Source organism: Rhinolophus sinicus, chromosome 18 (assembly GCF_057876585.1).
Source record: "Rhinolophus sinicus isolate RSI-liver-muscle chromosome 18, RSI-T2T, whole genome shotgun sequence".
In the NCBI taxonomy this organism is placed as follows: Eukaryota; Metazoa; Chordata; class Mammalia; order Chiroptera; family Rhinolophidae; genus Rhinolophus; species Rhinolophus sinicus.
In genome coordinates this window covers 22313150-22324229 of record NC_142518.1, presented here as the reverse complement: position 1 = coordinate 22324229, position 11080 = coordinate 22313150, and the positions used below count along the sequence as shown (strand labels likewise).

General features: G+C 39.9%; 1 pseudogene; it reads left to right on the top strand.

The window, feature by feature from the left end:
- Positions 1-9278: 9278 nt before the first annotated feature.
- On the top strand, positions 9279-10856 carry LOC109433941 (zona pellucida-binding protein 1-like; annotated as a pseudogene).
- The last annotated feature ends 224 nt before the right edge of the window (positions 10857-11080 follow it).

The window sequence follows — 11080 nt, the reverse complement described above, 5'->3', positions numbered from 1 at the left end:
AAGTTGACTTCAATTCATGCTCATTTTTCTAGTAGGAAAATTTAGTGTTCCACAAACCTAGAGAATTCATCCTATAGACTATAAAAATGTTAAGTAATTATGAGTACAAGGTATTATCCCATAGAATCGCACCACTGTTTATAGATCTACATCCAGAGAATCTCATTTAAATTTTTTTTTTGTTTATAAATTAGTTCCATGCCTACTCAAAGGAGACCACTTAATTATTTCAATTATAAAGGTAACAAACTTTTGTTCCTTTTGTCCACATTGTTATTTATCCCTTCAAAATCCTCTAATTAGATTACTCATCCAGTCCAAAAATAGTTATTTAACTTATTATATGGAAGGAATGCCAGGCCATGTAAGATAGGGTTTTTCCATTTATTATCCCCTCCCTATCCCAAGCTTATTCATTCATTCCTTATTCACTCAACAAATATCTATTGGTATATTTTATATATGCCAAGTGCAACTATAACTCTGCATAACAAACTCATTCATTCAATCAGCAAATATGTACTATGTGTCAGTTATATGCCAGGCACTGTAACATTAGAGTTCTCGGGGTGAGCAAAGCTTGGCACTCTTTACTTTCTGGAGTTTATAATGTAGCTGGGAATACAGGCATTAACTTTAGAAATCATACGAATGTGAGTATATGTCAGCACATTCAATCACAAAATAAAATAAGAGATAAGTACAATAAAGGAAAAGAATATATGTATTTTGCTGTGTATAGTGCACACCCACGTTTTTGGCCCAAACTTTCAGGGGGAAAAAAAAAATCTTTCGTTTTAATTTTTTAACTCAAATTTTTATTTGTTTACATTTAGGTACTTGTTTTTTGTATTATAAAGGAATTTTAGCATTTATTTTTCAACATATTATGGTACAAAAAATTTTATGTCACGTAATTACAAAACAAGAACAGATACACGGTACAAGATACGATATTTACACATCATAGAAGGCTAAGAACTCTTCATCATTGCAAGTTCATCGTAAGTTCAACAAACCCCATTATCATATTCCAGGGTATTATTTTGCACATAGATATCGTTATAGATTTTTAGAGTTACACTTTTAACTCATAAGCATAAATGAAAGAATTAAAAATTTATATAGATACGGAATGAGTACTACCCATGTATAATGTGCATCCTTATTTTTCCCTCACAAATTTCCCACATTATACACAGCAAAATACGGTAAGCTGCACTAGAGGGCCACAAAAGGTTTCCCAAAGGAAGTGACACCTGAGGTGAGATGAGAAAGTTGGGAAGTCAGTGGCAAGGCAAGAGTAGAATCCATGATAAAAGCGATAGCATGCAAAATGGCTCTGGCAGGCGGAGCATTGCCCATTAGTGGAACTGGAGGAAGGGCTGAGGTAAAGAGATGGATGTGGGGAAATGTGGAAATAGGGCTGGCAGTGGGGGATGCGGCGGCTCCTGCTGTGAAGGACTGTAGGTCATGGTAAATACCTGAGATAAATGAGAGTGACTGAAGAGTTTTAAGTGGGAGGGGGACATGGTCAGATTTGTTTTTAAAATGACCGCTCTGTTACATTGGGAAACAGATCCAAGTGGGGCCAGGGTGGATGCAGGGAGATGGGTAGGAGGATTCCCAGTTTAGTTCAGATGGGAGCCTGGACTAGGGTGGTGCCAGTATAAAAGCAGAAAAGAAGATGGATTTCGGGTTTATAGGAGGTAAAAACAACAGGCTTTGGCGATAGGTATATGCAAACAGGGAGAGAGAGCTATCAAAGCTGACTCCTAGGTCCCCAAATGGTTCAATACGTTTAGTACGGTTTCTGTGATTCTGCACCCAGTTCCAACGTGCGGGTTTTTTTCCCCTACCACCAAGCAATTCTCTCCGACACCTGGGTACAATTCAACTCAGTGCTGACACTACATGGAGATAGCGTCAGATCCCACAGGTTAGGGGTTCAGTCCCACAAGACTGTCTCCCTTCCCCCCACTTCAGACGCCAATCACAAGTCCAGGATGTACTGTGCTCCTGACCCACCAGGTATACCTCAGAGGTTCCCAACACCCCCAATCAGATTCGATTCATTTGCTAGTACAGCCACAGAACTCAGAGAAACATTTTACTTATTAGATCACCGGTGTGTTATAAAAAGATGTAACTCACCAGATGGAAGAGATGCACATGGCAAGGCCTGGGGAAAGGGCAGTGGAGCTGCCACGCTCTTGGAGCACCACTCTCCTTCATCGCATGTTCACCAACTCGGAAGCTCTCCAAATGCCGTCCTTTGGGTTTTTTTTTGGCGGCTTCATTACACAGGCAGGAGTGATTAAGTCATTAGCCACCGGTAATTGATTCAACCTCCAACCCTCTCCCATCCTCCGAGGTCAGGGGGTGGAACTGAAAGTTTCACCCTTCTAATCACGTGGTTGGTTTCCTTGGCAACCAGCTCCCATCCCTAGGTGACCTAGGGGCTTTCCAAAAGTTGTTCTTTAACATAACAAAAAACACCTTTATGGCTCTCAGCACTGGAAATTCCAAGGGTTTTAGGAGCTCTGTTCCAGGAACGAGAACGGAGACCAAATATATATTTCTTATTATAAATCACAGTATCACATTACCAACTTGTTAGAGATGGAAACAAGACACACTTTCTTTTGGATAAGAATTGCAAAGGTAATCCATGAGGTCATTCACATGGTGTATCAGCTTTTACTGTGTCATAGACTACCCTGAAAATGTAATAATGGCTTAAAACAATAATCATTTATTGTACGGCTGGTCATTTATTGTATGGCTGCTATCTCTGCGCTCTTGCATGTGAATGCAGTCAGTGGGCAGCTCTGCCACCTTAGAAGCCTCAGCTGAGATAACGTATTCACTGTTCCATGTGATCTTCTCATCTTCAGTGGGCAAACCTGGCTTCTATACACAGTGGTCTCAGGGCTCCAAAGAATAACAAGACAAGCCATTCCCTAAGTGCTAACACTTTTCAAGCTTTTGTTTGCTCCTCATTTACTGTGGTCTCATTGGACAAAGCAAGTCTCGTCGTCTGGCCCAGTCATTGCACAATCATTGCACAAGATCACTCATGGGCATAGATACAGGGGGCTGTGACCAAATTGGCGACAATTACTGAAACAATCTGCCACACATGGTTTCGTTGTTTTAACTAAGAGTGACTTCAAAACTTGTGGGAGGATTTCCTGTGATCTCGGGGGTTTATTTACATTTATGTAGAATCAATATGTTATTATCTAGGCACAACCACTATTTGACAGTGTTCTTGACCTAGTGTCTAGCTGTGGTGACATAATGTATGTCCTCAGTCGTCAAGACCATAGCACAGACTTAATTGATGCTCTTCCCATGCCTTAACTCTCCTCCTGGATCACTATGGCTTTGATGAATTGATTCCCCAGCCGGCTCTCCAGCCACTGCGGGATCACTTCTTGTCGTTTTTGTGCTTCTAATGAGGAAACTTTGAATTATTTTCTGGTCTCAAATATCTTGCATTTGACTCAAAGTATTTCATGGATCACTATGCATTTGCTTATGTAATCTTTCCGTTTAAAAAATGTCCTTTCTAACAGACATAATGATTGTTATCAGTCAACTATTGGTATGTACCTAATGACAAAACAAAATTGCTATGACGTAAGAAAAGAAACACTGATTTTGCTCACATGACTGGGGGGCAGCTGGGGAGTCTGTTGATCGAAACTGAATCCGGGTCAGCTCCATGTCTCTCATTGTCTTTGATCTGCAGGGTTAGCTAATAAGGGCTTTTCCCTTTTTTTTTTTTTTTTAATTAAAGTGTATTGGGGTGACAATGGTTAGTAAAATTACATAGATTTCAGGTGTACAATTCTGTAATACATCATCTATATATCACATTGTGTGCTCACCACCCAGAGTTAGTTCTCCTTCTGTCACCATATATTTGACTAATAAGGGCTTTTCAATAATGACTTTTAAATCCATTGGCCTCACTGAGTTCCTGGGTTGGTTGGTTTGCTTGTTTATTTTTTAATTTGTGCTCTCTGTCTCTCTCTCTCTCTCTCTCTCTCTCTCTCATCATTCTCTCTTACCCCTCTGTGCTTGAAATGTGTTTTTAAAGAAGTTTTAAGACATAGATTATTTCTTTGACTTTTTATTTCCAATTTTTCCTAAATGTTGTTGTTTATCTGAGGTCCCTTTATTTTATCCATTTTATTTATGAAATTTATAGAGACATTTTAGTTTGTCTATTATTTCTACACCTGTCAGTTGCCAGAACAGGTGGGTAAGAAATTTGTTCACTAAACTAAGTTATCAAGTGATATCACTCACTGTGCCCTTTTTATCCCAAGCATATGAACACATTCTTTCCTTTTCTGGTATTATTATTCACAGAGAAAGGATCACCTTCTGTCCTTAACTTTAAATGAAAGTTCTAGGCATTTATCAAACATCCAGCACTTTCAAACGTTGCTCAGGCTATTTTGCCAGTTATATGAGAAGTAATGGCCATGGAAAGAAGTCTCTGAAATCCCCCCAGAGAATCAGTGATGAAAAAAATGAATTACTCCTGGAAGAGATAAATCCTCTGTGGTTGATGGGATAGGAATTTGCAATTTAGGGTCACCTACTTAGGTACAATTACATATGCTTTATGGATTAATAGTAAATATTAATGGCAGAGGTTGCTGGTGTACAAAATAAAGGCTTGCAAGTAAATGTAACTGCAAATATTCATCATGGCAATTTTACTGAGTGAAAGTGGGCCACATTTCTAGGAAGCAAGCCTGTGTCATAGACTAGATTGTGGAATCAAAGTTAACCCAGTAGGATGTCAGGTTGAGTGGCTGAATTGCAGTTTACTGTCTACTGTCCCACTACCATTTCTTGGTAACATTCCTGAAAGCGTACATTACCCAGCTTTTGGCCCCAGAAATACATATGGCAGAACAACAGTTAATCATGATCAGAAGAGAGTCAATGATGCTAAGCAGTCTGGTGAAGAGCACTGGCTTTGGAGTCTGACACACTTGGGCGGGAGTCTCAGTTCTGTTACTCACTTGCTTTTTGACCTTGGGCAAATCACTCAACTTCTCTGAGCAGCCCCTAAGGGATTCAGGGAGCTTGCCTGTTCCTTAGTAAGATTCTAGTCCAAGGATCCGCCTCCTTGAGCACCACTCCACCACCTGCTCCTCTCCACTCCTGCCCACCTGAGAGGCCTCTGAAGTTTCTCACCTGAGTCTCTGTAGGGAGAAGAACATGAGTCTCCCCTCTAGTGGAAACTCGGGGCTCTGTCCTCTTTCTTTCCTTTCTTTCCTCACTCACTGTCCTCAGAAGCATTTATCTCTTTCTCCCCCTCCCAAGCATAAAGCCCTCCAGCAATCAAAGGAAAAAAACAAAGAACATACAGCAGGAACAAAACACATTCTAATAGCTCAATAAATTACCATGTCAGAGTGTCCCCTCGTGGCAACAATCCCCATTCACATAGGGTGTGCGGTCTGTTTCTACAGAGTTCTTTCTCTGTTTACTTTTCCTCTTCCCTCTTTACATTTCTTGCCTGGCCTCTGTAGGCATTTGATATTTTGGCCTGGGCATAGGGCATGAAGGAACCAGGAGGATCCTGAAAGAAGGAGAAAAACCCCACTAGACCCTCTTCCTTTCATAATGCCTTATCTTACCATGACCATTTTTCCTACCTATTGAACGATAATAGTTAACATTTACTGAGCAGTTGCTGATGACACCCGTGTTCAAAGTAATTCGTATGTATTGTTTTATTTAATCCTCACAACTCTAACAGGTGGGGATTGTTATTATCTTTATTTTCTAGATGAGGGAATGATGCAAACAAGTTAAACAACTAGACAAATGCCACACGACTAATTACTGTGCAAACTGTGGGGAGCCATGGTTACAGGAAACTCTGAGCTTTGCAGAATGGCTCGGTTTATGCTACCTGTTTCCTCCCCCTGAGGCAATTGTCTCTGCCTGCACCTGAGGGGAGCTTGAGCTTGTAAGCTGCCGAGGAATTTGGTGGGAGCGGCCAGTTCCCAGACACAGAAGGCTGATGCCTATCAGGGCAATTGATAAGATAATTACTTGTGAGTTTCGGTGAATTTTGTATCCTCTATGTGAAAGCTAAAGAATTTACATTTGTTATGTTAATACATACTTGCACGTGCTCAAACTGCTTATGTGGGTGCAGTAAAATAAACTTAGTGTCTTCAGGATCACTGAAGTCCCGCGATCGCCATCATGTGTGAGAGTGTCTTTTATTCATTCCCACTCCCCCATTCGGGAACCCATCGACTCGTGACGGCTGGCCCGTCACAGCAAACCCAGGCAGAAAGCCCTAGATCTTCACCTTCTCTTTCTTCCTCTTTAGCTCTGCTTAGAGCTCAGGCAGGCTTCTCTGTAGTCTGCTGGGATAGGGAGTAGAACCAGTCCTTATCCTGGAGGTATAGTCTTTTTGGGTCCTTCTGTAATATGGAGAATTGCCTATAAGCCTCCCTTTATTTTGAATGTGTCCTGGGCCTGGATTTCTGGATTCCAAGTGTGAAGCTTACTCATCTTTGCTGCTCTCATAGTGTATATCTCTGATGACAGGCAATCATCCCCAAATTAAAAATTGGCCTGGGTGTTTGCTATTGTCTTTTCAGCTCATCAATACTATTAAGGTATTATTTTGATATTTTCAATGAGAAGGTTGATCTAAATAACCTACTATGATAGATAAATATGGCCACAGGCTATCTGCAGCCTTTCCTATCAAGAGGTAGAGTCTAAAGCCAAGGCCTCAGACAGCAGAGTAGCGCAGTGGAAGCGTGCTGGGCCCATAAAGCCAAGGCCTCAAGAGGACTTAGAACTGCCACTCTTGCCCTCTTGGAACCCAGTGTGGTGCCACTCTTGCCCTCTTGGAACCCAGCCACCATGGGAAAAAGCCTGAGCTACCCTGATGGATGGGCAACATGAAAAAGAACTTAGGTGCTCTGGCCAACAGCCTCAGCTAACAGCAGATGTGTTAGTGAAGTCAAGTGGGGCCAGCCAGCTCCCAGCCAACTTGTCATCTGACTGTATGCCCATGAGTGATCCAAACAAGACCAACAGAAGAACTGTCCCCACTGAGCCCAGACCAAATTGATGGTCCACAGAATTGTGACCAACGAAATGGTTGTTTTTTTAAGCCACGAAGTTTTGGGGTAGTCTCTTATGCAACAACAGATAACCGATACACCCAGTTCACTATTTATCAAAAACTACGACTACCCTAAACTGAAATTTTGATGCTAAAGACATCACTAACTTTTTTGTTATTTATTATTTTGAGAAGATATTTACATAAAGTTAATAATCTAAGTATATTTTACTTTAGTAACCAAATATTTGATGGCAGAATTAAATTTTAATTCATTTTTCCTTTTGGTTTCAGAAAATCTTTAAGCATACATGGTTAGAATGACCAAGTTCATTTGGATAAGTTCATTTAGTCAATTGACTAAAGTCAATTGATCACTAAAGCATGTAAGAAAAACTCTACCTTCCTTTCTCCAATCCCTTTCCCAGGGGGACTAAATTAGCTCTATTAAAAGCAATTTTAGAAACAAAACTCATTATTCCTTAACCTAGAAACCTGAAGGCAGGGAAAGGAATAGTATAACTCCAATGCCATTTGCTTTATTTCAAGTTAACACGCTAGTCACATGTTTTGGATAAAAACGTTTTAAATGTCTTTTACAGCAGAGCTCCAAAAAAGAGTTTTGGGAGCACGACAATGTTTCACTATGTCTTCCTGCTTGTGTATTTTTAGCATCTGTACATCTACAATTAAATTTCTCACTAACAGTACAATGCAAAACAAAATATCACTACTTCTCTTAGATAAAAATTAATTTGGATTACTCAGTTCCAATGTGGGTTATGATTTTTTTATAGTATATTCAAAGAAATTTCTTTTTAAAAATGTCTTACTTTATATAAAAAGAATTCCACTTAAAATACACTTTACCCAAAAGATACCTAAGAAATTAGGGTGTTAAAATTGTTGGCTCAATACCTATTTTATGATGAAAGACCTACATCCCTATTTGTAGCTTATTAACATTGATATGAATCTATTGTGATTGTTTTTTCAGAGTATACCCTTTGTCTCATACAAATGTATGTAGAAAATGTTTTTACTACAAAAGATTCTATAGATTAGATTATTCACCATTTTTCAAATAAGTTACATTTTATTACATTTGGATGCTAAAGTGTTTATGGTACTTAGATATATGATCAAAAAGGTGATGGACTATAGTAATATAGGATATTTTCTTAATAACTTCATAAAGCTTAATATGTAAAAAGCTAATGACAATGATAGAGTTAAACATTTGCTTGGTACTGAGACAATAATGATGGTATCAACATAAGGTATAATTAACACAATTTTGTCATGATTTGATCATGTCTGTGGATTGTTATAAAAAGAGATTATTTCTTTAGAATTTTCCGGAACCAAACAGATGAAAGGTAAAAACAATAAAATAAGCAATGATGAATTTGGTTGGTATTGGCAAAATAATGTGGGCACAATTTTGCCTTGGAATTGGTTGATTGTCGCTTCTACTATGTCATCCCAAGGGTCAAAACAGAGGTGTTTAAAAATAGGCTGTAACTAAGATCTTTATAATTGAATAAAGTTGGGAGAGTATATAATGTGTAATTAGCAAAGATATTTCAGTTTTTAAATAATTGTTAAATTATAGATTATGAAGAAAATTATCTATAAATCTTTTTTTTTAATAGTGTATACTTCCAGGACTTTTTTCCAAGTCAAGTTGTTGTCGTTTCAGTCTTAGTTGTGGAGGACGCAGCTCACCTCCAGGTCCTGTTGCCATTGCTAGTTGCAGGGGGCACAGCCCACCATCCCTTGCGGGACTGGAGGAATTGAACTGGCAACCTTGTGGTTCAGAGCCCACTGGCCCATGTGGGAATCGAACCGGCAGCCTTCTGAGTTAGGAGCATGGAGCTGTAACCGCCTGAGCCACTGGGCCAGCCCCTCTATAAATCTTTTATCATGAGCTGAAAAGTTTAAGAAAAATCAAAGCTGCAGGAAAGTGTAAATGGATTGATGGCATCACTTAAGTCTTTGGTTTTTATGATCCTAACGTGAAAGCATCCTGGACATCTTCCACGGTCACTACAGTGCTTTCATTTAATTATGAACATCCCAAAACGAGTACTCTAGCAACCTCTGCAGTACACCTTGATAGGAAAGATGCCGAGAAGACCGAAAAGCCTGAGTGTGGAAAGCAGCGCCCCCTAGAGTTGAATTTGTTTCTAACAAGAAACCAGCTTTTCAAGTTAGTCACTAGATCCTATTCCACAAGGCTTTTAGCAAGCTGGTGAAATGTAGACTGCAAATGATGGACTTTGAAAAGACAAGGGAGGCCAACTTCCCGCATGCAGGTAGGTGCAAGCTGCCTAACGACCTTCTGCACCTACAGTCGGCAGGTGGCGGCGTAGTGTGGATGGAGGTCTCGAGCCCACGCCGGGCTCGCGGAGGCAGGCGGCGGGCCAGGGCCGCGGGCTCCTGGCTCTCCAGGACAGCGGTTGTCCTCCGCTCTCCTCCTATGTAGTGTGGGCGCCCCCGTCAGTTCGATTTTTGATTCGATTACCAAGAGGTTTTCGCTTGACCCAAGATTTGCTGAAAATAGTGGGGTCATCAAATTTTCCAGTGAAAGTATATGTTCTGCTACATCAAAAAACTCCGTATGTGTTGTAACCCAACGACTGCGAAATTCAGAACTGATAGAGCCATCACTCCGATGGCACGGGCCAAGAGGAAAAATTATTTCAGAAAACAGCGCTGCACAAATAAAATCCACAGGAAGCCTTGCATTTCAGAGCTTCGAGGAGAGGATGACTGGTGTTTACACGTTTCCTCGAGTATAAACCTACTGTGGAAGTTGTCAAAAAATCTTCAACTAAAATATGTTGTATATGCTTATCATGAGCCTCGTTTTTATTACCAGTTCACAGCTCCATATCATGCAGCTCCCTGTAATAGTATCTATAATATTTCTTTTGAGAAGAAACTTCAGATTTTAAGCAAATTGGTTCTTGACCTTTCATGGGAAGTCTGAATGCCATCACATTAAATGCAAAAAAATGTTCTTTACATTTTCATTTCATCTCTAGACACTGAAAAAGGACCCAAGCCACGTGCAGACCATAATTGTGAATCTTCCAAAAGGCTATTGAAGGCTAAAAATCTCATAGATTTTTTTTAATCAACAAGTAGAAGTTCTAGGCAGACATGCAGAGTCATTGCCTGAAACAGTCATGTTTCCCCGAAACTAAGACCTACCCCGAAAAATAAGCCCGTTAGGATCATCAGCCAGACAGATGGACGCCATTTAGTATGTTATGACGGTGTTCCAGAAGATGACATGACTGTATTTGAATAAATGTAGGTTGCTGTACATGAAAAAATAAGACGTCCCCTGAAAATACGCCCTAATGTGTCTTCTGCAGCAAAAGTTAATATAAGACCTGGTCTTATTTTCAGGGAAACACGGTATACTATATTACAGGTACTCTCCATATGGTTTGGATTAATCGCTGCTCTCCAGGGTATGGAATAAATACCCTGAAACATCCCAAATGTCCTAAGTGCTGTGGGATTTGCAACCCTGGATCTTATAACCCCGGTGATGGAATTCACTGCCTTCAATGCAACAGCAGCCTGGTGTTTGGAACGAAAACATGCTTGTAAGCCATTATTAAGTTCTTTGGTGGTTTTATTAAACACGAAAGTATATTTTTGAAATATTAATATAAATATTATGCCAAAATTAAATGTATCAGATTTTACCAAAAAAGATAGGGGAATCTTGTATAGTACACATTGTGACTAGATGTTTGAGACATTTCATCAGAAAGGTTCGGCATCTGTCCATGTTAGTCACTTAATGTTGGCATTACAGAGTGTGAGCAAAGAGAAGTGAGATACTAAGCCATAATGGGTAAACAAACCCAGCATAGGTGAAACCGGGTAATTGTTCAATTTCAGAGCAGACATTTCCCTTCCATAGTAGGTGTT